Source organism: Coenobita brevimanus, chromosome 90 (assembly GCF_032717465.1).
Source record: "Coenobita brevimanus isolate Jiangsu-jjx chromosome 90, ASM3271746v2, whole genome shotgun sequence".
NCBI classification, from domain to species: Eukaryota; Metazoa; Arthropoda; class Malacostraca; order Decapoda; family Coenobitidae; genus Coenobita; species Coenobita brevimanus.
The window spans coordinates 33411398-33435110 of NC_137043.1; positions in this window are offsets into that span (position 1 = coordinate 33411398).

Genomic DNA, 23713 nt, shown 5'->3' on the forward strand with positions numbered 1-23713 from the left:
TACAAGAGGTATCCCTTCCTAATCCGTATTCCATACGGATAGATACACATAAAGAATTCAGTGTGTATTTCGTGTGTCACATTGGATTTAGGAGTGTAGTGTGATGACAGTGTATGCCAACGAAGCAGGTTCGGTAAAAAATGTGTTCAGTAATTTGAGGTGATACGTGGGCAGGTGGGAGGCGGTGGGACTCCAGCTTACTAATGTACCCCAGTGACGCTCCGGCACCATGTACTGCCACACCACACACCCCACCATTATTTGTTTGATACGCGATAATCTTTTGCCTGATTCCAGAACGATTTTCTACTTGATTTATACTCCTATTTAGCTTATCTTTTCATTGTATAGTCATGGGAGGATTTTGTGCTTCTTAACCAGTTTCTTGTCCATATCAGATTTTTTTTTTTTCATTGCGCTCACAGAATGATTTTTCTCTTGGTATTCTTTTCAGCTTGTTCCTTCTGTCAGCTTGATCATTTCTTATACAGTCACAGGATGATTTTTCTCCGCATTCTTTCCAGGCTGTTCTTTCTTCCGTCGTTTTCATTAGTATACAGTCACAGAACTATATTTTCCTCTTGATAGCGAGTTTGATTTGCTGCCTTTTTCTCTTAAGCCTTTCATTACAGTCACAGGACAATTTTTCTCTTGACATCCATTCCAGTCTGTTTCCTTTTTCTTTTAGATGTCATTAGAGTTAAAGGACAGTATACTTCTTGATGCATATTCTACAAATGTAATATTCCCTTCAGCTTGATTGGCATTAGAATAAAAAGATTGTTTTGTGTTTCATGTCCTTTTCATTAAGTTTTCCCAGTCAGCTAAACTTCTTATTAAAGTTGCAGGATGATTTTTATCAGTTTGTTGCCCTCTTCAGCGTGATCTTTCTTAGTTACAGGATTATTTTTATTTTTAATCGTGCCCATTCCAGCTTACTTTTCAAATCAGTTACAGGACGATTTTTCTATTGATATGCATTAAATTTTATTTCTGCCTTCAGCGATGTGGAAAGAATGTAGGATCGTAATACCGTCTTATTCTGCCACTGAACCACTAGAAATATATCCTTCTGAGGTGTGAAAAAAACTCAGCCGAGTTTAGGTGGACGGACTATTGTAAACTTCCTCTTTCCTTTCCAGTTCCTCATTTTTGCTGGTCATCACTTTCAGTTTTTTGTCTCACCTAGTGACTGGAATATCGTTTTCTCATTTATTACCATCCACTCATAAAGCCTGACTGGTATGCCCGACACAGAACATCCTTTATTTATATTCATTCACTCTGCACGCACTACTGCACCAGACACAGGACTATTTTGTCGACCATTGACCTCTATTTTCCTTTTTTTTTTTTTTTTTTTTTTTCCCCCACTCATCACAATATACTTCTTCTCATTTATTAATCTTCTGTCATAGAACTGGACGACTTATTTAACATAGAACATTATTTCTTTTTTTCGCATTCATTCACTCTGCAGGCACTACCACACCAGATAGAGCAGGTTTTTCTCGATCACCAACCTCTATTCACTTCCCTCTCGCAAATAAGAAGGGGGTGTCTTTTCACCATTAATTTTTCCACTTCATAATGCCCGACATTATATTCGTCATAGAGTCACCCTTTGCCTGTATTCATTCACTTTTCACACCCTACCGCATGAGACACACAAAGGTGCATTTTCCCCAGTCACCAAAGTTCATTCTTGTCTCTCCACAGATCAGAATGACCTTTTCCTCACTTATATGTTCCTTTCATAAACCCTGGTTGCTATTCCACTCCCACGCATCCTTTATTCATATTCATTCATTCTACACGCATTATCGCATCCAACAGACATGTCATTGGCTTCCATTCTGGTTTTTCTCGTCCTAATGTATTCCCTTTATTAATTTCTACTTATAAAGCAAGACTCTTGTTCCTCACTCATATTGATTTTCCTTGTCCTCTCACTCACGCATACCTCTCAGATTTTTTCTTCATATTTGTACTTAGTTCCATACTTGTATAATCTACATGTACCATAATTATTCAGATCCCTTCCCCCCCTCTTATTTTTTAAAAATCCCGACGTGGATCCAGTCCGTAGAAATTTGAGAAGGGATGATTATCATTCTGAAGGCTGTATTAGTGTGTATATTCTTTCCACTTTATCTAGGATAAAAATTACCATCTCACCGTCTTCTGTGCCGGCCTGAAATTGCCATGCCTTTACCTTGGATGCAGAGCTGTAACAAGAGAAAAAACTAGAATAGCACGCAGAAATGTTATGGAAGGGATGTAGAGCTGTAGTGTTGTCTTATTCTGACATTTAGCTACGGGAAACAAACTGCAAAAGGACGAAAATCTCCGCCTAGATAAGGTGGGCACACCGTTGTATAATAATTCAGGAGGAAGGTGTAGTCAGGTCCCCAGTAGCTAACGGTAATTTATTGATAAGTTATGACCGTCAGACGTGGTTTGCCTGAATGCCAAGTTACGGAGGGCATTCAGCAGCTGGGCAGGGAATGCAGACACGCTCCACTCCCATCGCGGGTTTCAGTAGTTATTGCTGGAAAATAAGAGTTTGCCTTTATCTTTGGGAAACTTTTTTTTTTCTTCACTACTATGACATCTTTAGTTTTTCGTATTTTTACCCTGGGAGAGATGTTTCCAATCGGAGGAGCTTGATACAGCTTTTCTCAACACCTTCACTTTTAGAGGTCCTTCCTAACTTGAATGAGATCTTCTGGTGATAGCCTGAATAAAGCGAAATGTTTGTCATCGTAGTAAAGGGGTTAAGAACGGCTGTCTTGCCTTAATATGCACAGTGAATATGACTCCAAGATAGAAAGAATTTTGAAGCCCTGAGTTTACATTACCCTTCTGTTTAAGGAAGCTGCTCACTTTTCAAAGTATTCACGGTTCTAGCTGTTTTATATAGGTTACTAAGTATGTTGATTCCACGTAACTTTCGTCATCCAACTCGATACCAGTTTACGATTGTACAGCGAAACAGGACGGATTTCTTCTGTTTAATGACAAGCATCACACATCATCTTTCTCCATTTGACAACACCTTTTTTTTTTTATTTCTTCTGAAACAAGCACACCACTGAACAATAATTCAGCTGCGTAGTACCGCCGTAAGATAATAGGATTTGTTGTTTGTTAACAAATCTTGATAGGGTGGGGATTGGATGGTACTAGATTACCTGAAGTACTGAAGAGCATTTTATACATAGATAGTATATATATCATAGGGTAAAGACAATAAGAGATTACACTATTCATCATCATCATTATCATCATCATCATCATCATCATCATCATCATCATCATCATCATCATCATCACCCGGACCTCCTTTCTCACCCTAGGGCAGGGTGGGGAGTAGCAATGTCCAGACAGCCCAAATTTGCCCAATCCAATGGGCCACGCTTCCATTCACTCATCATTCAAGCCCCCGGAATCCTGGCTCTATCCGGATACGCCAAAAACATTCACCACGTATAGCTTCACATAAACGTATCCGATTGGTTCATATAAAATCATTAATACATTGCGAAAGAGGTGGGTGTGAGGTAGGTGTTGGATGGTTGTGAGACGAGTGCGAGTGTGGCTTGGGTTGGGTATGAGGTATGGGATGGGTGAAGGTTAAATGGACATAATTTAGGCATAACGTGAGAGTAAAAAGAACATTACTTGAAAAGAACATGATTTGGGCGGAAGGTAAGCTTAAGAAGATGAACTGGGCCTAAGACAGACATGAAGAGCGCTTGAACTGGATGTGAGAGGGACACGTGGATGAACCGGATGTGGCAGCCACTTAATTTGGGTGTGAGAAGGGCTTGATTCGGACGTATGGCGAGCATAATTTTAAAGTACAAGGAACATAATCTGGGCGTAATCGGTGCATGATCTGGTCGTACGAGGAACATAATTCATTCATACAAGGAACACGATTAGCAAGTGAAAAGTGCAAGTTCTGGGCATAAAAGGGACATGATGCGGACGAACGAACAGCCTAATTTGAACGTAAGAGGAAAATAATCTGAACGTAAAAGAAATGCTGTTTGCTCGTAAAAAGTACAAGTTTTGGGCGTGAAAGGGACTTGATTCGGACGTACGAGCAACATGATCCTGACATACAAGGAACATTATCTGGACGTAATAGGGACATGATTTGAACGTAAGAGGAACATGATTCGGACGTAAGCTGGGCGTGAACCTGCCCGCCCCAACACAAACACCACTCACTTCCATCCTTATAACCACCACCCTAACCCCTCCATTACCACCAGCTTCTCCCGTCTCTCTCTCCACCACCATCATGCCTCCGATCCCTGGCCACGCCTCCCCTCCCTCCCCCCCAATTACCCATTTAGCCTCCACTATAATTTAACGAGACCAGGAGCCGGTAGTTAGCGAGGGAACGATTGTAAAGAGAGGGTGTGGGGGTGCGCGCGCAGGCCAAATGATAGGTTAGGCGAGTCTTCCCCCTTAGGCTCAATTACCATAACAATCTGGCCGGACCTCCCCTTACACCGAGCTCACATTTTACGACTTCTCACCGCTTGTTCACATACTTTTTTTCTTCTTTTCTCTTCCTGGAGGTTTTGGTGCTTTTGTCTTGTATAAGGGATAAAGAGTAATAATGGAGGCGTTAAGCAGTCGATAGCTTTACTGGATGGAGTTTTTCCTTTTTCTCCTTGACGTTACTCTGTTAATATTTTTTGTTATGATCTACTACTTTATTGTAAATTTTCGGTGCCTTTTTTATACGGATAAATCATAATAATGGAGGCGTAAAGCAGTCGACAGCTTTAAAAGATGGATTTCCCCCCCCCCCCACCTTGACGTTTTGTTTTTTTGTTTTTTTTCAGCGATTTGGTCCTATTTTTTTTTCGGTCGATTTTGATACTTTGTGTTTGCTCCTGGGATAAGGTGCAATAACAGAAATGTTAAATAGTCGATAGCTTTATGAAATGGATTTTTTTTTTTTTTTTTAGCGTTACCCTGCTGGTCTTTTCTTTTTACAAGCAGGTAATATTGCTTCGGCAGATTTGTTTTTTGTATTTAAGGGACAAGGCGTAATAATCGAAGCAGTAAGTAGCCGATAGCTGTACAGATAATAGTTTTTTTTTTTTATATATTTAAAAATCTTTTCTGTTCATGATCTTATACAATTTTTTTTTTTTTTTTCGGCAACTTTCATTGTTTTTGGCTTCTTGAAGAGATAAAAAGAGTAGTAATGGGAGTGTTAACCTGCTAAAATCTTTACGGAACAGAGATTTATCTCTGTTATGCTATTGTAGTACTCGTTCTCCAAACAACTGATGACATTTTAAAAAATTAATTTTTTTTTCTCCACAGATTTTGGTGCTTCTGGCATGTTTAATAAATAAGGCGTGTTACTGACAGCGTTAATTGCTCGATTGCGTTACATTTTTTTTTTTTTATTCTACTCTGTTATCTGAGGGTCTGATTCCACTGACGGAAGATCCATGAGCCGTTTCACATTTTTTTAGCAGATTATTGTGCTTTTGTCTTGGTTAAGGGATGAGTAGTAATACTGGCAGCGGTAAGTAATCGATAGCTCTGTGGGTCAGATTTCTTTTCTTTCATGTAATTCTTCTAATCTTTTCTGTTTACGATGTAGTATTAGTTTATTTATTCTTTTATTTTATTTTGGTAAATTTCAGTGCTCTTAGTTGGGGTTATGAGATAAGGGGTAATACTGGAAGCGTTAAAAGATCGAAGGTTTTGCAGATATTCTTAAAGGTACACTGTTAGGTCAGTTCTCTCTGTGGTTTGGATCTCTAAGCCTATTTTTTTGGGTGGGGGTGGGGGGGGCAGATTTTGGTGCATTTGGCTGCATTAAGAGTTAAAACATCACGGGAGCTCTTAATAATTTGGTCAGTATTATTATTTTCTCTCTGTTCGTTGTTTCCTGCTTTTCGTTCTTTTTTATCCGTTGTCTGTTTGAGTTAAAGGATAAAGTGCGATACCAGAAGAGTTGTTTAGTCGATTTTTCCATGATACTATTTTTCGTCGGCTTTATCTTAAATCAGGTTGTATTTCTTTATCGCAGCGTTAAATCTCTCCGTCATGGAGAGTATCTTTTCACCCCTGTTTGTTTGTTTGTTAGTTAGTTTGTTTGTCTGCTAGCAGGATTACTCAAAAACTAAAAGAGATATTTGGACCAAATTTGATGGATAGATATGCCATGTCCCAGGGAGCAATCGATCAACTTTTTTGGCCGATCTGGATTGTATTACAGATTCTGGATCTGGAAGACACTTTTTGCGAAACCCTAATCAGTGATGAGAAAACCTAACCCATTATGAAGAGTGGTTTGGAAATTACGTTGCTCTTGTCGGAGAGATGCGCTCCTCTGAGTGACCCCCTAGTTTCTGTGTGCTTTGGTGTCAACGATGTTATATCTATACAGTATTTTTTGGCAGATTTGAATGCTTTTGTGTAGTTAAGGAATAAGGAAAAATGCAAAATCGTTTAGTATTCACTAGCTCAGTGGATGATTGTTTATTATACAGTGATAATTTTTTTCTTCTATATTCTAGTTTATCGTACTTCGTTGTGCTGATTCTTCCACCGTGGTTTAATTCTTGAAATCAGATGTTTTAAATGGCAGATTTCGGTACTTTTGGGTGGTGGTGGTAGTAGTAGTAGTAGTAGTAGTAGTAGTAGTAATGGTGACGGTGGTGGTGGTGATAAAAGGGATAGTATATGGTCGACAATATTACAGAACAGATACTTTCTTTGTTACGTTACTCTTTATTATTTTCTTTGTCGACAGCATTAAACCAACCCCGATTTTTAGATTTTTATCTTGGCATCTTTCGGTGCATCTGACTGGGTTACGGGCCACTGCATGATAAAAGGAGCATTAATTAGCTGATAACATTACAAAATTTTTCATTTGTGTGTGTGTGTGTGTGTGTGTGTGTGTGTGTGTGTGTGTGTGTGTGTGTGTGTGTGTGTGTGTGTGTGTGTGTGTGTGTGTGTGTGTGTGTGTGTGTGTGTGTGTGTGTATGCTAGAATTTTGGAAGCTTGAATGACGAGTGACTGGAGATGACTCATTTTCACTGAGTTCACTGTTTACAATTCTCATAACTTGTGATTTCCCCTTTTTTTCCAGTTTCTTTTTTTTTTCATCTTTATATAATAGTGGAAATAGTGTTACGATGATGATAATGATGATGGTGATGATGTTGATGATGGTGTACTTTATATACTTCACCTGACAGAGTCAGAGGAGAGTGTTGTTATCACTGGGATCAATAGGTGTCCGTCCGTAGAGCTGGGCAGGAGGGCGGCTGGCCGGGCATAGAGATTTCGTTTCCGGGCCAGAACTCAGAAAGTATTCACTATAGAATCGTGAAATTTCACATAGTTATGTGTCTAATAGTGAACTGGTGCCTTTTGACAGTTTGAATGTTGTGTCTTAAGTAGTTTGTTGAAAATAATGAAAAAGTAAAAAAAAAAAAAAAGATTTCATTGCCACCTGCGCAAGGTATCTGAATGGCCCAGGTTATGTGTCCTGAAGGCGTCCTCCTTACGCCCACCTTTAAAAGAAAAGATGTGGGGGGGGGTGAGGGCCGTTATGCGCTTGCTTAGGTGTGCAGGGAGGTGGGGGGGGGTATGTGCATGGTCAAGTGGAGGGTTGCAACAGCATAGCGTTGCCTATGTTTTTTTTTTTTTTTTTTAAATTTATGTTCTTTCATATCGATTTTAACACTATTAGTCTGGGAACATTTTTACTTTGTTCTTGCTGTCTCCAGACTATTATATTCAGCTTAGGAGGGATTTTCGAACAGGAGTGAGATGAACCACTATTAACTCATTCACTACTTGGGGTTTATCGTAAATTGAATCAAATCGTCTGGAATTATCAGAAATAACCTAGAGAAACGAGTGAATGGATTAATGGGGTTAAGACTATTATACTTAAATTCCTAGAAATAATGACTGCCTTTATCCCTTCACTGTGATGACATACTATATTTTAGTTTGGGGACTTCCACACGAATTTGCTTATGTTAACCTCTTGCCTGACGTGAGTTTGCCTGAGCTGGTTAAAATCTTCTGGTGAGTGGTGGTGACAGTGGTGGCAGTGTTGGTAGTTGTGGTCGTGGAATCGGTTGTAAAGAGATTAGTGGTGGTGACAGTGCCGTTGGTGGTGGAAGTGGTGATAGTGGTGGTGGTAGAGTTGTGAATGGTAACGGTGGTGGTGGTGATGATAAACTTGGTGAGAGAGTTATGGGGGTGGAGATAAAGGTAGTGATTAATATTGGTGGTGGTGAAAGATAGGGGTAGGTCGAGTGATGTGGTGGTGTAGACGCAGTAGTAGTGGAAGTTACGGTGACAAACGTGGTGTAGGTGGTGTTGGTGACGGTAACAGAGTTGGTGGTAGTGCTGGTGGTGGTAAAGAAGAGGCAGTGGTCGTGGCGATGGTAGTGGACATGGCATTAATCGTTTTGTTGGTAGTGGTGTGTGGTGGTTGCGATAGAGCTGGTGGTCGTAGTTGTGGTGGTAGCGGCGCGGATGGTGGTGGTAAAAGTGGTGTGGTGGTGGAGATGATGGTGCTGGTGATAGCGGTGGTGATGATGACGGTGGTAGTGGTGTGGTGCTGGCAGTAATATTGTGATAATGGTGGTGGTGGAGGTGGTGGTGCTCGTGGTAGCGGTGGTGATAATGACGGTGTTAATGGTGGTGGTGCTGGTGATAGCGGTGGTGATAATGACGGTGTTAATGGCGGTGGTGCTGGTGCGATGGTGATAATGACGGTGGTCTTGGTTGTTGTGGTGGTGGTGGCGATGGCAGAATTAAGCATGGTGTGGTGATGGCAATGTGGTGATGGTGGCAGGGTTGCAAAGTGTGGTGTTGTCAGTGTAGTGGTGGTAACGGGGTAAGTCAGTATGACTGTGACATGGTTAGGCAAAGTGTGGCGTTGGCAGAGTGGTGGTGGTGGCAAGGTTAGGCAAAGTGTGGGGGTGGTGGTACAGTGGTGGTTATGTTGGCAGTGTGGCAGTGGTGGTGGCAGGGTTAGGCAAAGTGTGGGGATGGTGGTACAGTGGTAGTGGTGTTGGCAGTGCGGCGGTGGTTGTGGCAGGGTTAGGCAAACTGTGGGGGTGGCGGTACAGTGGTAGTGGTGTTGGCAGTGCGGCGGTGGTTGTGGCAGGGTTAGGCAAACTGTGGGGGTGGTGGTACAGTGGTGGTGATGCTGGCAGTGTGGCAGTGGTTGTGGCAGGGTTAGGCAAACTGTGGGGGTGGCTGTACAGTGGTAGTGGTGTTGGCAGTGTGGCGATGGTGGTGGCAGGGTTAGGCAAAGTGTGGGGGTGGTGGTATAGTGGTAGTGGTGTTGGCAGTGTGGTGGTGGTGGTGGCGGCAGGGTTAGGCAAAGTGTGGCGGGGAGGTGGTATATTGGTAGTGGTGTTGGCAGTGTGGTGGTGGTGGTGGTGGCAGGGTTAGGCAAGGTGTGGGAGTGGTGGTATAGTGGTAGTGGTGTTGGCAGTGTGGTTGTGGTGGTGGCAGCGTGGTGGTGGTGGTAGTGGCAGGGTTAGGCAAGGTGTGGTGGCAGAGGAGGCAGCAAGCTTTGTGATGTGTGTCCGTTCATTGCTCTCAAGTACCCCTAAACTAACTCCTTATTTTCATCACTTCATCCTAACACATCTTACCCCATCACTCCCCCATCCTTCTAAATCCCCATAATCCCTCTAATTCATAATCCACAGGCCTAGAATTATAGAGAAATGGGTAAAATCGTCCATGGGTTAAAGTTGGCAGCGGCATTTGGCAAGAAGACGCCGTGTGAGTAGAATTATGACGCCCAAATATTTTTAAACTACCGACTCGGAATGTGGCGTGTATGAAGTTGTTGCTCGGCGCTCTACTACTCTGCTTCTCGCTGATTGAGTCCCTGTGATTGCTTGAGGAGATAAGGGCGAGTTCTCTTTATCTTGTTATCAGCCTCGATGTCATTTTTTTGTGGGCTTGATAGCTAGATTCGTCACATTTGCTTATCTATGTCGTTTGCAATGTTTGAGGAGATAACAGTGAGTTCTTGTTCTCTTCTTATCAGCCTTGATGTTCTGTTTTTTGTGGGTTAAGTGGCTAGATTCATCACTGTACTTATCTTTACGGAGTACTAATACCTAGAAATGTGTAAATTTGTTTTGAGGTTTTTGCCATAAGAAAATGTGTTTTATTATTGATCAGTGAGTTCTTTTATCGTGTTATCCGTCTGGATGTCATTTTTTTGTGGGTGATGATAGCAAGATTGATCACCTTTGCTTATCTGTATCGTTTGCCAGTGCTTAGATATGTGTATTACTTAGCATTTTTGCGATAAGAAACTGTGCTTCTTGTTCTCTTATCAGGTTGTGTGTTGTCTTTACCGAATTATTTCTCGATTTATTACTTATCTGCTCATCTACTAACTCCTGGGAATATGTTAAGTGAGATTATTTTATTATCGTATTTTCCCAGTCCTATTCCTTTATTTTTTTTTTAATATCCTATTCCTTGTTGTACGTTGGCGTGATTGGTTGTGATGAATGAGATTTGGAACTCTCTCTCTCTCTCTCTCTCCATCTTGTGCATCCCGTTCACTTGTTAATTACCTGCCTCAGTTAGCAGATTAATACAAAGGTAACTCCATGTAAATCTTCAAATAATAAGATATTCCTTAAATTTAGGCTTTGGATCACTATCTGCACCAGGGAAAGTTTTAAAGGAAATTAAGCTGAAGGACTTGGAAAATGTATATTGATCACGTTGCAGGCGAAAATGTTTATTACTTCCAAATTTTCCTAATGAATCAAGTCAAAATTTAGGGGAAGGTAGTACAAACCTCCTCAAGCTACACACAGCATAGGCCGATTGATCAGGGAGGTCGTCTGTTGTCTGAGATGCCGCGAGGTCGATCCCAGACTAGGCCAGGTAATAGCTTAATGAAGTAAATTTCACTAAAACGGGCTGTTGAATTTGTACAAGGCTTTTCGACATTTTATAAAAACACCCGCGCTAATACCATTGCACCATGAGAGCCTAGCATGTATTCAGCAAGGCCGGTGGGTAATAGTACCTAAATCCTAAATGGTGACATGTGAAGGTGTGTGGCACGTAGGAGGTCTGCTGGGCCTAAAGGAACGGGCCATTAAGCCTATGCTTAGAGTCGGACACACACACACACACACACACACACACACACACACACACACACACACACACACACACACACACACACACACACACACACACACACACACACACACACACACACACACACACACACACACACACACACACACACACACACACACACACACACACACACACACACACACACACACACACACTTGGACCGGCCAGTTTATTAGACAAAGTTTGTTTCCCCCTTGCTCCTCCTCACCTAGCAGTATAATTAGTTACGTTGTATAATTCCGACTGCTATGAGCCAGTCATAAGGGAGAGACCCAGAATTCATCAAGACTGATTGTCTCTTAATTAACCTCGTGTAGTTGATTGAAAGTAATCATTAACCATTTTCTTTCACAGTGTGTGTAATTTCCTAGGAAGCCTGTATGGCGAAACGGTGAAACGTTGAATAAATCTGGGCGTTATTTGCACTTGTAATTTTTCAAAAGGAAAGAATGAAAGTCGGAATTTCAACGCAAGAGAAGGAGGTTCTCTCTCTCTCTCTCTCTCTCCGCATGTAAAACCTTCCTTCTATCCATATCTACAGCTAACTTACGTCAATCCTTACATCTTCGCGGAACTTGGCCTTCCTCTTTTCCGGACAAGTGAGACATTTGCCATTGCTCTGATCATCTTGAAAGGTATCACCTGAGTTTGGCATAAATCTTAAGATGTCAAACTTACCTCTTACGGTGTCAGTCCTTTTATCTGTGCCTTCATCTCTGGGCCCATTTCTGGTCGTCCTATAGCTTCTGTTGTAGACGGCCACTTCACTTCTAAAGTTGTCATTAGTGGTGTTCCATGGGTTCTGTCCTTTCACCAACTCTTTTCCTCGGATACACCAGTGACCTGAGCTGCACATCTAGTCGTATCCACTCATCGTCTCCCCTTCCCCCTCCCCCACCTCCCTTTCTGTAACGTGGGGCTGGAGCTAGTGTGATGAGAGCGGTTGTGGCTTAGAAGAACTGATGACAGCTCTCACTCTCCTCTTTCCCCCTCCCATCTACGTTCCTGTCTCACTTCTTTTCTTTCAGTTGTATGTACTTTAAATTTTCCTGTACTCCATTCCTCCTCCATCATTCATACCATCTCTCCTCCCTCCCTCTCCTCTTTTTTCCTTCCCTTACTCCCTCTTTCCTCACTTGCACTCTCAGCTCTTTCCCACCCGTTTCACTCCATCTTCCCTGTCCCTTGTTCCCCCTTCCCTCTCCTTTTTACCCTTCATCTCTCTCGTGCCCATCTTTCTACATTGCTTTTCCTTCACACATAAACCTGTCTTTTTATTCTGCTTGTCGAATTTTACAACTAACTTCCCTCCCCGGTCCCTCTGCCCCTTTCTTGCTCGTCACTCCCTCTCCATCTTTCCTTCTGCACCTCCTCCCTCCCTCTCCCTCTCCCCCTCCCCCCCGTGGTAATGTCGGGGTATGAGTTGGTGTGATGAGAGCGGTAGTGGCGGAGGGGAGGGCCTAATAACAGCTGGGCCGGCCATGCTGTCAGACTAAGTACAGGTTGGGCCCGCCGCTGCCACCTCCCGCCGCCCCTCCCCCGACACTCCACACTTCCCTCCTGCCTCTCCTTCCCTGTCGTGTCCTGCCCCTCCTGTGGTCTCTTTTTCATTTGTCTTGCTTCTCCTTTAATCTCCTCTTAATTTGTCTTGCCTTTTCAGCGCCTCCTCTTGATTTGTTTTGCCTTTCCCTGTCTTTTCCTGTCTCTTTTTGTCTCCCTTTCATATCCCCTGCTTCCGTGTCTCGTCAAAATTTGTTTTGCCTCATCCTGTCTTGTCCTGCCTCTCCTGTAGTATCTTCATCATTTGTCTTGTATCTCATGTGGCTCCACGTCATTTGTCGTGTATTTGACAATGTTGTTCTCTCTCTCCTGTAGTCTCCTTTTGATTGTTTTGCCTCTCCTGAGTCTTGCTTCCCCCACTCCTCTCTCATTGCCAGGTCCTACCTCTTTTATAGTCTCATTTTGATTTGTCTTTCCTTGTTTCAGTGTTGTATTTTTCTTAGTCTCTTCCTGTCTAATCCTGCATTGCCTATTTGTTTCAGTCTTCTGCTGCCTTGTCTTTTTCCTTCCCCCCTTGGCTGTCTCTCCTTTCCTGTCATTCTTCCTCTTCTCCCGTCTCTCTGTTTCCCCTCTGGCCCTGACCTGAGTCCACCTGTTTCTTATAGGCCTACTCTCTTATTTCTTCTGTATCTCCTTCTTCCTTGTCCTATCTTTTTCATAGTCCTTTGTCTCAGCTGCCTCACCCTACCTTGTCCTGCCTTTCCCCATCCATCTCATCCCTACCACATCTTGTCTCTTCCATACCCTATCCCTTTCCTGCTTCCTCTCTACCCTGCCCAACCATATTTATACACGCTGTCCCAACCCTTCATTTTCCATCCTCATCCCTTCCTAAACTTACCCTATGCTTTCCCTGCCTACATCTCTCCCTGCCTTACTCTGCCCTATCCCTCTCTTACTTTTTCCTGCCTACTACGTTCCTCCCTACCCTGTCGTTTTCCTACCTTGCCATGTTCCTTCCCAACGTATCACATCCCTCCATCCCTACCATATCCATTTCCTACCCTACTCTCTCCCTTCCCTGCTAACCGTATCCCACTTTACCCTATCTCTTTCATGCCTTACCCAGTTCCTTCCCTGCTCACCACATCTATCCCTACACTTATTATTGTTCCCTTTCCCTTGTGCTTTTTTTTTTTCTATATTGAGAGTATACGATTTACAGTATTGTTTATAAGATGTTTAACTTTGCTTTTATATGTACCATGCACTTGACAGCCAAAGCAGAATGAACGGTATGGTGAAAGAATACGAACAAACAGTATGATTTTTCATTATTTGTCTATGTAGAAACTTGATAATCATGATACTTCACTAAACTTTATCAATATTCCTACACTACCGCTCTTACCGCTCTCTGTCTGTCTGTCTCTGTCTCTGTCTGTCTGTCTGTCTATCTGTCTGTCTTTGTCTGTCTGTCTGTCTGTCTGTCTGTCTGTCTGCTCTCTCTCTCTCTCTCTCTCTCTCTCTCTCTCTCTCTCTCCCATTTCTCCAGTTTCACACCTGACCCTTCTTCCACCCTGTTCCATCCTCTCCCACATTCCTTCCTTTATCCTCCTATGTTCATGCTTTTCTCTCTCTCCACATGTCTTACCTCTCATTTCTTCATCTCCACTCTTCCTCAGCCTTCCCTCTGCCCTTCCCCTGTCCTGTCATTAGTGTGTGTGTGTGTGTGTGTGTGTGTGTGTGTGTGTGTGTGTGTGTGTGTGTGTGTGTGTGTGTGTGTGTGTGTGGGTGGTGGTGGCGCGTGGGAGCCGATGGAGGGAGGGGCTGGGTTCTTGTTCCAGCGGCAGATAAGTGGCCGCCAACACCCCATTACAGTGTTCCAGGCTCCTCCCCCCCTTCTTATCCCCCTCTCCCTCTCCTTCCTTCCCCCTTTCCTCTCCCTGTCCCATCCCTTCTCTCCCATTCCCTCTCATCTCATTCTCCCATTTCCTGTCCCTCCTTTTCATATCCCCTTTCTCTCCCTCTTCCCCTCCTTTCCCCTTCTTCTCTCTCCCTCTTCCCCTCCATTCTCCTTCCACTCTCTACCTTTCCCCCTCCTCTCTCTCCCTTTCCCCCTTCCTTTCTCTTCGTATTCCCCTCCCTTCCTCTTTCTCATTCTCCCTTTCCCCCCCTCTTTCCTTCCACATTGCTATCCCTCCTTCACTGTCTCCCCCCCTTTCTGCACCTCCATCCTTCCTCTCCCGCTCCCTCCTTTCATCTTCTCCTTCCTTCGGTTCTTTCATAGTTCTTTTTTCCCCCTCCCCTCCGCCCCCACTACCTCACCTTTCTCTTTCTCCTTCTGTCTGTCTGTCTTATATTTTTTCTCTTTTCTTCCCTTATCATATGTCTGTTTATTTATCTCATCCTCTGGCATCTTCCCTCTTATCCCCGTCTCCCTGGGTGTCTGTCTTACACTCTTTCTTCTCTTAATCGCTGCTAAGCAGGCTATTAAAGGAATTTCAAGACACGAGAAGAGAATTATCCAGGTCTCCCCTCCCCTCGCCCCCACACTCTCCCCCCCCCCCTCTCTCTCTCTCTCTCTCTCTCAAGTAAGTAGCCGCCATCACTCCATTACAGTATTCCCGGCTTCTACCATTCCCTTCCCATTGCGTTCTTTCTTTCTGTCCCGTTCTCTCCTCCCTCGTCATTCTGTCTGCGTGTCTATCAGTGTGTGTGTGTATTTCTCTCTCTCTCTCTCTCTCTCTCTCTCTCTCTCTCAGTCTTTCCCCTGCATCTGTCCTGTTGTCTCCCTCTGTTTGATTCTCTGGTTTTTACTCTTCCTCTCTTCTCTCTCTCGTTGTGTTCTCTATAGACTCCTCTCCCTCTCTTGCTGCTCCCTCCTTTTCTCCCTTCTGTCCTTTGTTCCATCAGGGAGAGTTGGGGGGGGGGAGGTGAAGTGGCGGAGGAGGAAGGTTAGGTTTGGATGACTCTCTTCATGAGCGTTGAAATTTCCTGAATAGCCTTGGAGGCGTTCATTGTCGCCGTCGGCCTGGATGAACTCTGGGATTAGGCTGTCAGTGATACATACTAAGAAGTTTTCTATTTTTTCAGTGGAAAAGATTATTTAAACCCTTTACTAAAATGTAAATTGCTTTTTTTTCATCCTGCCTGATATTATTTCTGCAACTTGAATTACTTTAATGAAAATGATAATAATGTCTCTTAGGTAGTGTGTTTAGTCATTATGTGATTTGTGAAGAGCTCATTTAACGGTCTGTTCTTCCTTTCTTTCTTTATCTTTATATTCGGGCTTTCTCAGTGCAGTGCATAGCAACTGAATGTTTTCCTTTAATCTGGATAAATATGGAAAATGTAGATTTCATGACATATACTGTACTTTGAGCTTAATCATTTTTAAGACTATTTGTTAAGGTAGAGGAATAATGGAAGTCAGATACTGTCTTAATTTTGCAGGCTGTAGCAATTACATTACAGTAATGTAACTACAATAGGGTAACAATGTAGTTTACTTAATTGAGAGATGGAGTGCAAGGACTAGGTGGGTACAGAAGCGTATGGGCAGATAAACTATTACCATGGCTAGTGACGATGGTAGATATATTGGTTATGGTAATGATGAAAACAAAATTAGTGGTAACTGAAATGATGGCTAGAATCACAGTTCCAACACGATGTTTAAAATGTTAATAAATTGGTGAAAATGAAGATAGTGGTGAAGGTGATGGTGAAAGGTATGATAATAAAAGCTAAGATGGGAAAAGGACACCTCACAAACGTGGTGAATTCAACACTTGCAGGTTACTCTCCACCAGCACCTAACAAATCCACCAAAAGAGTCCACCACCACCTGACTACCGTAACTCCAGGGACTTAACTGTTCCGCCACCAGCCCTGATACACATTATAGATAGTAGTAGTGGTGGTGGTAGTGATAATGGTAGTGGTGGTGGCGGTGGTGGTGCTGGTATGATGGTAGTGGTTATGGTGATGGTGGTATTGGTGGTGGTGGTGATGGTGATGGTAGTGGCGGTGGTGGTAGTGTGATGATGCCGATGATGGTGATGGTGGCGGTGGTGAATTTGTCCTGATGGTAGTGGCGATGGTGTGCTCTGGCGGTGGTTGTGTTCTGATGATGGTGATGGTATGTTGTTTTTGATTGTATGGTGGAAATGGCCTGTCCTAGTCGAGGTTTGGTTGATAATTTTGAACACTGAGGTAGGAAAATGAGGCAAGACACTGAGGCAGGGTAGTGTGGTAGGACAGTGAAGTATTAAAGTGAGACAGAGTGACGAGGTAAGAGACTGCAGCAGATTAGCACGGCATGCAGGTGATGAAAGATAATGATGTAATGTAGTAAGGCAGGATAATGAAGTAGGGTAAAGAGATAGGACAGTGCGATCGGATTGCAAGGAAGGATGGTGAGCTAGGACAATGAGGTAGGGTAGCGGGATGAACGGTGAGGTAGGGCAGGAAGGCAGGCCATTGAGATAAAAAAAATGAGATAGGTTGACGAGGTTAGAGAGTAGGACAAATTAGAAGGGTAGAACGGCAAGGTTAAACAAGGTAGGACAGTGAAGCAGGTAAGGTGGAGTAGGATAATAAGATATGGTGGCGAAGTGGGTGAGTGGAGCGAGGTAATGAGGTAGGGCATTGAGGTTAGACGTGTTGAGGGGTGACGCTGTAGGAGAGTGTGGCAGGACTAACTGAGTGTTGGAACAAGGCATCGAGGCAGGTTTTGAGTTTGGGTAGCGAGCTAAAACAGTGAGGCAGGGCAGAGAAGCAGGATGGTGAGACAGGGTACTGAGGTAGGAGAGAGAAAGAGAGCGAAGCAGGGTAGCGGGGCAGGGTGGTGTGGCAGGACAAGAGGCGGGATGGTGAGGAAGGACAGTAATGCAGAGATGCGAGACACGATGGTTAAGCGTAGAACAGCGAGACAGGGTGGTAGAGAGGAAGGACAGTGAGGCATAGTGAGGAAGCACTGGCGACAAGATGTGAGGCATAGTGCAATGGGAGGAGAGTGGCTGGGTGGGGAGGCAGTGCGATGAGGGCAGGGTGGCGAGGCAGGTTGGCGTGGGAGGGTGGTGAGGCAGGACAGAGAGGCAGGATGATTAGGAAGGACGCTAAGGGTGGATGGTGAGGTTGAAGGAAGAGTGAGGCAGGACAGCGAGGAAGGAAGGTATGGTAGTGTGAGGAGGTAGGATAGCGAGGCAGGGTGGTGAGGCAGGACACTGAGGTAGAGTAGGAAGGTAGGAGGATAAGACAGATGGCAAGGCATGAAAGAAATGCAGAATGGTGAAACAAGGATGCATGGTATGACGCCGACGTAGAATGGTGAGGCAGAGTAGCGAGGCAGGAGAGAGGGAGAGGCAGAATGGTGAGACAGGACAGTGGCAGGGCGGATAGGTAGGGTGGCGAGGCAGGACAGCAAGGCAGAGTGGTTAGGGAGGTTGGTGGGAAGGCAGGACAGCGGGGCAGAGTGGCTAGGCAGGGTGGTGGGTGAGGCAGGATGTGGCGGGCTGCTCCCCTACCTCCCATCAGCGTGCTCACTAAAGACCCGGTATAATACTTTGCTACAACTCCCGTCTAATATTCACCAAATGCCCACGAAGATTCACACTCATGGGATAATATTCTGGGGGAAAGCATTTAGCAAGGGTGTTGGGAGGAAAAAAGTGGTGGTATTTTTTCCATTCCCTGATAAATGGCGTTTAAACAAGGGGATCCCTGAAGAGGTGAAATCAGAGATATTCACTGTATTACTCAGGGTAAAATGTCGGCAACTCCGTGCAACTCACCAGTGACAGGCGGCGCGAGCTTCCACAGTGATTCGTCTTTTCTCACATACCCTGGCCTGGGACGATGCAACGTGGAATGAAAACATAATATAAATACATCTTGCAAAGTGCGTCCATATTTTTGATGTGGATAATTTTCTTTGATCTTCGGTAATAGGTTATTTGTTGAGTTGTTCCTCAGGTTAAATTTAAATTAATTTAAATCGTCAAGCGAACGAAAGACGAGATGAAACGTAAGACTCGGAGGGGAATCGAGTTCTCCTTAGCAGATCTCTTCTGTGTGATGGACGTCGAGTGGTCAGTTTTATCCCAAATATCCTTCGCCTCTTTCTCTGCCCTTCTAGTTTGTAATTCACCTCTAAAATAATAAATTCGTCGGGATATGGAAGCTGGGGGCTGGTGGTAGCTCAGGGTCGGGCTGGGAGCACTTAAGGGGGGTCGAGTATGCTCTGAGTCCGCGCCCTTGATCCAAACGCTGGTGGAGTACCCAAGGGCTCCCGTCTAGTGCCTATCATGTTTCTGACCCGCGCTGGCCAGCCTCCACCAGTTATGCATATCAAAGTTTAGCATGATTCTTGGGCTGATCAAGGGCCTCCTCTTGAAGCACCCTCACCCACCCCGTCGACGTCGGAATGTTAGCGAAGTCCTCAGAAAAGGTCAAATGTTAGAGAGATTGTTCATGCCTCCTTCCTTTCTTGCAGGCAGAGGCGGTGTGTCCTGGTGGGTAAAGGCAGGAGCTTCTTCGTGCACACAAGGCAGATTGCACGCAGGGAAAAGAAGATATGATATACCAAAGAGAAATGATATATGCGTGTGTAAAAGAATATTCCTCCTGCTGGAATAAGTATGACGGGATTTTACTCGCGGAGAAATATGAAAATGAAAGGAAATGTACGCTTGTTGAATTTTAGTAGGCAAGATCGGAAAGTAATATAAATATAGTGACACAAATACGCAGAGTAATATTAGTAAGAATATTGTCCACGAACTCTTATAATCGTTCAGTTACTTAAACATACATATAACTAAACCAGTGACCTTGAGTGATGATTCTAGTTACACGTAAGTTGGAAATAAATGGGTTCAGTCCTTATATGTAGTCACTTGTGCTGAATGTAAATGCCTAATTATTTAGTGTATTAGTATGTAAACTAAGTTGCTGGTTCTCATATCCGTAGCCAGGGTGAGGTAAATGGCTAATTGAAACTGCGATGAAAGAATTACGTATTTCTTGATGATGATGATGATGATGACTGATAGAGATGGTGATGATGGTAATGATGATGATGATTTTGAACTCGACAATATGATATAAACTGGATAAACTAGAGAGAAAATTGATTTAGAAATGGAGTTGCAAAAAAATAAATGAAGAAAGAAAAATTATGCATAGTGGAGGAAGGTGAGGTAAGGCAAGGTGAGGGAGAGTGAAACGGGATTAGGTAGATCCTTGCAGACAGTGATGAACACACACACACACACACACACACACACACACACACACACACACACACACACACACACACACACACACACACACACACACACACACACGCACGCACGCACGCACGCACGCACGCACGCACGCACACACACACACACACACACACACACACACACACACACACACACACACACACACACACACACACACACACACACACACACACACACACACACACACACACACGCACGCACGCGCGCGCGCGGATATGCACACCAGACCTACGTAACCCCTTACACACACACACACACACACACACACACACACACACACACACACACACACACACACACACACACACACACACACACACACACACACGGCAAAGGCAGAGAAAGGGAGCGACCAACCACACCATCACGAGTCATCAGATAATAATTGTGTTTTGACGTACACGCTCACCCACCTCACAGCTAACGGTACGTGTGTGTGTGTGTGTGTGTGTGTGTGTGTGTGTGTGAAGGGGTATGTATGTATGTATGCATGGTGTGAGTGGGCCTATGCGTGTATGTAGGAGTGAGTAAGATTGTGTGTGGATGGGTGGGTACAGCGTACAGCGTGCATGTGCATGTGTGTGTGTGTGTGTGTGTGTGTGTGTGTGTGTGTGTGTGTGTGTGTGTGAAGGGGTATGTATGTATGTATGCATGGTGTGAGTGGGCCTTTGCGTGTATGTAGGAGTGAGTAAGATTGTGTGTGGATGGGTGGGTACAGCGTACATGTGTTTGTGTGTGTGTGTGTGTGTGTGTGTGTGTGTGTGTGTGTGTGTGTGTGTGTTTGTAGGGGATGTATGTGTGTAAGATCTAAGCACCCATACATTGCGACGAACTTAACGGTATACCCAACACGATGTCGATGAAGCTCCCCGTACACACACACACACACACACACACACACACACACACACACACACACACACACACACACACACACACACACACACACACACACACACACACACACACACACACACACACACACACACACACACACACACACACACACACACACACACCAACTTAACGCCTCCACCCTGAACGAACAATTATAAATCCCTGAACACTAAGCGCACCCAAAACAGGCGGCGTTCCAGTCACCTTCGCCCTCCCTCGTTTACATTTCGGTCCTGTGGTTTTTCTAAGGGGATAATGGGATTCGCAGATTAACACCGAAACAAGGGAGGATCGTTGTAATGCGCGTTCGAACACCAAACGGGCTTATCCTACGGTCCGGCAGAAGGGCGCTTTAGATGATAATGAATCGCGGTAGAAGCAATCACGCTAACAGTATAAATGATAATTAGGGCCCTGAACATGAGCACACCTTGGCTCCCACACCACCACCTCTACCAGCACCACCACCACAGCTACCACTACCACCAGCTCTACCACCACCACCTCCACCACCTGATGGATGCTTGACTCGTTAAAGTGCTCTGCTACCGAGATCAGCATTCTTCGTGTTCGGGGGCGTGATGGGTGTTTATGGGATAGTCTTAGTGGCAGCACTGATCATGGGGAAGCTTTGGAATTTTTGACGTTGAGCTACCACTAGTGTTGTCAGCATCAGGTTGATGTATTAGTGGGAAGGAGAGCTGCGATGATGATAACGATGGTGATGATGTTGTCTGTATTACTCTTTTGAGGGTCTGTTGTCAGCACTGTGCATTAAGGAGGTTAGGAATTTCTGATACTGAGCCACTGCTGTTATCAGAGAGAAGACAGGCTGTACTTTTCAGCTACTGTTTTTAGTATCTCTTGTTTGTTTGTGTTTTTATTAAAGCTTCTGTTTTCAGCAATGAGCAAGGGGAAGGTTAGGAATTTCAGATGTTGAGCTAGTACTGTTTTCAGAGTGAATGGAGGTATTTCATAAACTATTGTTGTCAGCTTCAGGAGTTATTATTAAAGGTTCTACCGTCAGCACTGAGCAAGGAGAAGGTTAGGAGTTTCTGATGCTGAGATACAGCTGTTGTCAGAATTACGATCGACTTTATAATCTTTTAGCTACTGTTGTCAGTCTCTGGAGTGTATTTTATTATTGTTAATGGTTCTGTTGTCCGCACTATGAACGTAGAAGGATAAGAATTCCTGATGCTAGGCTGCTGCTGTTTTCAACTTCAGCAGTGAAGAACTTAGTGGTTTCCAGTGCTAAGATGAGGTTGTCAGTGAGAGGGATTCGTATTCTGAAGCAGCAGTTGTCAGTATTAAGAATTAGTTTATTGTTATAGCCTAATCGTGAAAAGTTACTCTAAGTTATTGTAAGAATGAAGACGAGTTGCTGAGGTACTGCTATCAGCTGATCGAGTGGTTAGAGAAGTAGTCTGCTGTCCGAAGGGATGCGCGTTTTATTCCACGCTTTGACTTTAACAGTTTGATTATTTTAATTTCGCTCAAAGCAGACTATCTGGTCATCTACAAACTGACTGACGTGTAATTAAAGCATCCCCACTAATGTCAGTACCGTACGCCGATGTTGAAGGAGACTGCCCTAGCATGTGTTAAATAAGAATGGTGGGTATTAATGTCGAAGTGGTGACATGTGAAGGTGTATGGCACGAAGGAGGACTGTTGGACTTCAGGGAATAAGTTCGTAAGACTATGACCAGAGTCAGAAAAAATGAAAATATGAAGAAGGTAAAATTTTTTCTTAAGTACCTTTTTCCATTTTATGTACAAGACCATTTAATCCCGAAACCTTTAATTCTGAGTAAATGGCTCATTGTCTGGGTACTCTAATGATGTTTTGGTATTCTTTTAAATTTGTGTTTTCAGTTCCCTGTTTCTGGAACCTGCTAATCTCGTTTATAATAACTGGAATATAGTTTACGATGAGTACTGCATTAAAAGTAGTAAATTCTTACATTCTGGTTTCGAGTTGGATGAATGAGATTATTAAATATGATTGAATAATACTCAAGATAAAGGATCTTCCGTATTTCTGTGTAAAGTATGTGTCAGAGGGACGATTTCGTTTAGTCTAGCCTGCTGTTTCTGAGTTCCAGTTAACGTCCTGTTATCCATGTAAGAAGAAGTACAAGTATACGTGATAGGTAAAATGCAGATACTTGATGGGAAAAGTAAAATTGGAGTGTAATTGTGTTTTGTTTATTTATTTTAGATATCTTCAGTCACATTTTTCACTGAAAGCATTTGCATATCTATATATAATATGTACTACTGTATAGCTTTGCAGGAAGAAAAAAAAACATGCTGTTGTTGTGCCAACTACTGCTAAACACCCAAAGAAACATGATTCATCGAACTGCTTCCAGACTGAACACCAAAAATATACCTACTTTGAAGAAGAAAACATCCAAGCCTTCCTGCATAATAAGACCCACAACACTGGTTTTACATCAAGACACCTGTTCATTGCTAGGATGTCTGGCTTGTGGGAAAGACTTTGTTATTCATCCAACTGCTGCCAGACTGAACACCAAACATAACGCCATTCAACCAAACTGATTCTAAACTGTACACCACAGCCTCACTTGAGCAGCCAAACTAGCGTGATTCAACAAATAATAGTGATACATTTTAACCAATTGCTACAAAACCGAACACCTAGGCTAACAGGATTCAACATCCTTTCTTGGACTTCTTTTATCAAGCTCTTGGCAATCAAACATTGGTACCATCAGACACTTTTCCTCATCTTAGGAAGGACCTGTGATAAGGAAAGGGTTACCATCTCCGCCTCGCCT